The following is a 6,059-nucleotide window of genomic DNA, read 5'->3' on the forward strand; positions in this document are numbered from 1 at the left end:
TGCCATTATGGCTGCCTGCTGTGCCGCGTTGACCTGGTCACCTTGCCGTCGTCTTCGTGATACCCTCATGTGCCAGCCCCATCTCGACCTTAGTAACTTTGAGAGCGAAAAGGCGCTTCAGCTTAGTGGTCAGAGCGATCCCTCTGACTAAGGGACAGACCCGGGTTCGAGTCTCGGAAGCGTCTAGCCAGCCTCAAAGAGCTTTTTTTGCTGATTAGAATGATATTATTTTTGCCTACCCTGGACTACTATATCTTTCTCTTTTTCGTCTTTCTTCTACTTCTTTTATTTTTACCTCCTCTTATATTATTTATACCATCTCCTATAAGCATTCTAATTATATAGTTAAAGCCAGCTATTATCACCAAGTCCTATTCGTATGTATAGTTACCGTTAAGTATTATGTGGGTAGTATACCTACTGTGGGAGCCCCCCTTCTCTCTCTCTCTCTCTCTCTCATATACTCCTTTGTTTTTTTATTTTTATTTTCCCTTCCTATTATTGCCTATCACATCACATTATATATCATTATATATAACTAGTCAAACGTATTACACTATGCGTAAAACATAGTAATTAACTAAGCTCTTGAGTTTGTCTCCACTTGAGCACTAGATCAAAGACGGCCATAGCATTGGTCATCTCTCGCCCGCATACCAACTTGCTATGCTTACGGCCCAGCCAGTCAGCATAGTCATCCCGACCTTTGAAGTCTCGACCGGCAGCCTCCTGGACTTGCGACCATATATCTGCCTCCGTCACGGCGGCCAACGCCATAGGGACTACAGCATGCTTCCACCGACATGATGCTCCTTTGGTCTCGTAACCGTCCCGACAGAGCTCCTGCGATACGTGACAGTAGAAGCAGCTCAAGAAACGTGCCTGTGGATCCTTCTTGTAGTTGACCAGACCCTGAAAGATCATGCAGCTGGAGAAGGACAGATCCTTCTCTGCTGTGGCACCACAGGTACCCCACTGGTGCCCGGCCTCCTTGACGCCATCGAACATCCAGCAGATGCGGCAGCCCATCTTGCCAAGCTCCTCTATCTCCTCCAAGGCGGCCTCGAAACGTTCTAGAGCGAGGGCATCGCGCCTGCCGCGGGCATGTGATGCTATGATACCCTGCGAGGATAGCTCACTCTTCCACAACAGCTCATCGCGGCGGCAATTATCGCATCGGACGGCATCGAGATCTCCACAGTCCCGTAGGTCACCGTCCAAGCATTGGCCAAGGAGGCGGCGACGGCAACCTTGTGTCCGGATCAGACTGCGTACCTCGCGCGTGCTCAAGTCTAGGTAGCTGTCGCGGATATGGTCCTCAACCGGCCAGTCCTTCTCCTCGACGACTATCTCTGCGGTGACGGGCTCCCCAGCTCGCCCGCCCCGCCCCGCCTCCTGGGCGTAGTCGATGATGCTGAATGGGGCCTCGAGATGGATGACATGGACGATGCCTGCAACATCAAGGCCCGTGCCTAGAGCCGCGGTAGCCACGATGTAGGGTGTTTCGCCGTTGACCCATGCCTGGAAGCCCTGCTCGCGCTGGGCAAGGAACTGCGCATCGCTATCATCGCGCTGAGCGTGATAGTAATGGCAACCAAGCTGCCGGGCAAGCGCTCTACACTTCGCGTGGCTGGTGCAGTATATGACCCCCTTCTCCCCCGGTGCTAGACGTGGGAGCCGGGCGTCCACCAGCCTCTTCACCTCCATGACGCCCCGTCCGTTACGGACGCGAAGGACGGAGTACCGCACGTTCAGCCGATGGCTCGAAGCCCGTATGTAGAGCGGAGCCTGGAGCTGCATGGCTTCTTCGAAGTCGCGTTGACGGAGCGGCGGCAGGGTCCCAGTGAGGAATACGAAGGGACACCCCAAGCTCCGCAGGAGAACGAGGCACCGGAGCTTCGCGCGGTAGGTTTCGGCGGCAGTGAATGACAGATGGCACTCGTCAATGACCACTCGGTCCAGCCTTCCCCTGACACTCAGATCAGCGGCCCACTGCAGGAAGTCATCGGTGACAGCCGCCTCGGCCGAGACCAGCGTAACCCTGGGCCAAGATTCACGCGCCTCGGGCCAGGACTTGCAGTCTAGGCCGGCATCGACGCAGCGTGTGACTAGCTGCCTCTTCAACTCGGCGAACGGAGCCACCACGATGGTCACGCCTGCACCTGCCAGCATAGCCGGGACCATGAAGACCAAGCTCTTCCCGCCGCCCGTTGGCAGCACGGCAACCAGCGGGCTCTGCTTCGCCGCGGCCAACCTGACGGCCTCTTCTTGCTGGGGTGACCGAAACTGGGCAGCGTCATCACGCAGGACAGCCCGGAGTGCCCGCAGGATCATGTCGTCCTTCTTCTTGTCCCCCACTGCTGCTGTCATACCTGCCCTTAGCTTCTCGAGCGAGGCGATCTTGGCCCGCTTCCGGGGAGGGTGGCACTTCTTCTCCTCGCCGCCAGACTCGGCCGCACCCTTGCGCTTCGAGGACGAAGTTGACGGCGGCGGCTCCAAGGCCGATTGCTGCTGCGCGTCGCAGCCGAGGAACTTGTGCCAACGACGGCTCACCTGCCCGAATATGTCCAGAGACTCGGCCGTCAAGCGCTTCAGCACATCGATCGTGACACCGTAGTTGGCGGCTGTCTGGCCGGTGTGACAGGCAGCCAGATCGTCCGGCGCCTCGTACTGCTCCGACTCGTCATCGTCGTCGCCGTCCTCAAAGTCTGCCCGAGCGGCCCCCCGGTCGCGAGCGTGCTTCTTGCTGATGGCGATGGCGATGTGGCGCCAGTCTTGGAGCGTGATCCTGCGGCCGATATAGTGGGAGGTCCACTTCCCCATGGCCCCAGACATACGACTGCTCTCCCATGGCCCCGTCTCGTTATGCCAGATGAAGTCGCTCGGCGGTGCCATCTTGCCATATAGCTCCCATCTGTCCGCCTCCCAGCGATCCGTCAGCGGTCGGATGTAGACCATGTACATCACGAGCAGCTGCCCGATCCTCTCCGGCAGGAAGCGGGGGATCACCTTCGGCGAGTCGAAGTGGGCCAGAGACTTGTGGTACTGGGTGACGAGCACAACATCGCCGTCGATGACAAAGACGTTGCGGTCCCTGTTGATGCCGTTGACCAGGCGCAGGCCCGTGATCTCTTCCCCTCGGCTGGGCTGGCCGCCGGTGATGTGGGAGAGGAGCAGCAGAAACTCCTCGAACTTCTTCACCAGCTTCAGGTACTTCCTGATGCCCGCCCACTTCCACTCGCCCGCTCGATCTAGGAACTCTGTCTTCCGCGAGCCCATGACGAGGTCCTCGAGCATCTCGACCTCCTTGCCAGCGAGGTCGTTGGTATGGATGAAGGACCGGCCTCGTCTTGTATGGGTGAGGTCATCCTCAATGCCGGCCAGAGGAAGGATGAAACGCTCGTCGTCGCCCTCCTTGAACATCAACTGACCCCACAGCAGGTCCTCGGCGTCTTTCGTCATCCTAGCCACCATGTGACGAATCTTCTCCATCAGGATCGGCTTGCCCATGAAGTACATCATCTCGCCGTCCTTGCTCCAGGACACCATCAGCCGGCTACCAGTCTCCTGCGCGATCTTCCTTCCGTATAACAGCAAGCTGAGCGTATAGCCCATGGGAGAGTATGTCGCCTTGCAAAGCCAGGCGTCTCGAACCTGGGCGAACCGTTGCGCGAGGTCCGTCATCCCGGCCCGCTCCCGGGTGGGTATAGCCCACTCTCCCAGCAGCGCCCGCCCCGTGAAGACGAGTCCCGCAAGCACGTAGGTGAATAGGTGGGCAGGTCGGAGCTGCCCCGTCTCGCCGTCGATTCCCAGCACCCCGACGAAGTGCCACAGCGGGCTCGCAAAAGGGTCCCCGTCGAGCCGCTGCATCCAGAAGTCCGCCAGAATCTGCAATATCTCTTCCTGCAGCCCCTCGCCCGACTGTTCCTCGTCCTGCAGATGCGCCCAGAGCAGCTCGAGGCTGGCCCTCTGTGCAGGCGTGAAGCGAAAGCCGTGTTCGGCAAACAGCGCATCCTCCTCCAGCGACAGCACGTTGAGGCAATAGCATAAGAACCGCTTCACATATACCAGGTAGCGATCCATGCTGGTCTTCTCCTGCAGCGGCCCAAACGGTCGGCTGTGGGCATCGTGAGGGTGGGGGCTGGCCAGGAGCAGGCGGGTCATCAGGGGCATGCTCTTTAACCCGCCGATGCAGCGGTCGAAGAATAGACGATCTAGAGCCGTGGCCATCCGTCGCAGCTCGTCGTCGTCACAGCCGGGCATCCTGCTGCAGGCTTGGATATCCACCAGATTCCTCCCGGCGAAGTGGGCTGACCAGCCGGTCCTCTTCAGCCAGTTCGTCGTCTCGTGCCTCAGGATCCCCTCCTCCATGACCTTCTGCATCTTCTCCTGCTCCTCCTGCTGCAGTGACCACCCTTGGGTGATGTCGGCGATCATCGTCTGATCTTCCGGGTGCGTCTGCTGCCTGTCTGCCATCGTCGCTCTTCTCCCCCTGCCGACCGGCGTCGGAGGATCTCCTGCTGCCGAGACAGCATCATCGTTACCGCTGGTCGAGATTCTTACGCAGAAGTAGTAAATCGCCCTCTTTGGACCTGTAAAGAAGGTTTGCAGATAGACGCCGGTCCAGAGGCCCGCCTGCGCCTTGGCTCCCTTTATGTTGTGCTCGCCGTTGAGGTGAACCCGCAGGCACTTCCAGCTCGGCGTGAGGTGCCTGCAACCCGGCCAGGTGCAAGCGAAGCCCCGGTGAACGACGAGACCCTTGACGGCCCGGGTCGGGTTTGACGCACCGTGCTGGACGAGCTGCTCCAATGCCGGCCCTTGCAGCTGTAGACCCTTATGGCGGTGGATGATATCGCTGCGGGCCCGATGGTCGATGTCTGGGTGACGGTCCCTCAAGTGACCCTCGAGGCTGCAGACCGCATAGCCGTGAAAGGCGCAGATCAACGACCGGTATTCGCCATTATATATAAGCCACCCTTCTCCCGGTTTGGTGGCTTCTGCATGAACACAGCTGGCGGACTCTCCTGTATCTTCTTGCCGCTCCGGTTCGTTGCCGCCGGGCGAGTCTGTGGGACGCCCTCGGGCCATGGCTGCGATCTGGACTATGTCGAGCCCTTCCCTACCTCCCTCTGGTTCCTCCTCTTAGGATACTGTACGTGCAGTCCTTGTTTCCCTTCTTTCTTTCTTTTCTTGATAGTCTCTCCCTCGAATGATTGCCGCTTGCTGGGAAACTGCTCGGTCGTCCTTAGTTGCGCTCATTTTATAGACTCATGTCCATATGAAAAGGATATCCCTCGTTCACCCGGTCGGTCGCGAGAAGGCTGGCCTTGGGAGACGCGTTCTGTTGTATTTCCCTCCTTTGCTTGCTTTTTCCTTAACCCTGAAGTTGCCCTTCCCTTTATCCTGATTGGCTGCAGCATGAAATGGTAGTTTGGGACTGGTAGTTTGGCCCCCCTGCCCGCGTCTGGGACCCACCCCCGCGTGTATCCCTGCATGCCCATTCGTCCGTGCCCCTGACCCCGAAATGGTAGTTTGGCCCAAACTACCACTGGCCTCCCGGTTAGGTATTCCTAAGGGATAAACTAGTCATGCTAGGTTTATATTAGTAGATAGAGTAGTTATGTTATACTTAAATAATAGGGGGTATTATATCTAGTAATATACTTAAAGGTATTAAGTATAACTAAGTTATATTAATAGCTAAGGTAGCTATTATATAAGAAAGTATAGTAAATATATTCTATATACTTATATAGTATCTTTAGACTAATTATCTTAAGGTTTAATCTAGGATAAGACTAATATTTTTATTACTTAGTCCTAGGACTAATAAAAACAAAGTTTAGTCCCTTTAGTCCTCTACTTAGTTAGATCATTCTACTAGGCTTCCCCGCCTAGCCTATATTATAGCTATAATACTTATTTAAGTTTTCTAGGTTCTTTATTCTAAGTATATTTTTTATTAATATAATTTATTAGTATTCTTATATTAAGATATATTATAATTTTAATAAGTCCTTAGATATATAATATTAATATTATCTTAATAATTAATTTAG

The 6,059-nt window shown here is 55.7% G+C and overlaps 1 pseudogene across 1 annotated transcript, besides 1 other annotated feature; it reads right to left on the reverse strand.

Annotated features, from left to right (window-relative positions):
- Positions 1–657: 657 nt before the first annotated feature.
- NCS54_01295700 lies at positions 658–5,088 on the reverse strand (annotated as a pseudogene). Its single transcript has one exon.
- Positions 658–5,088: a sequence feature.
- Positions 5,089–6,059: the final 971 nt, after the last annotated feature.

This window comes from Fusarium falciforme, chromosome 11, assembly GCF_026873545.1.
Source record: "Fusarium falciforme chromosome 11, complete sequence".
Taxonomy (NCBI): domain Eukaryota; kingdom Fungi; phylum Ascomycota; class Sordariomycetes; order Hypocreales; family Nectriaceae; genus Fusarium; species Fusarium falciforme.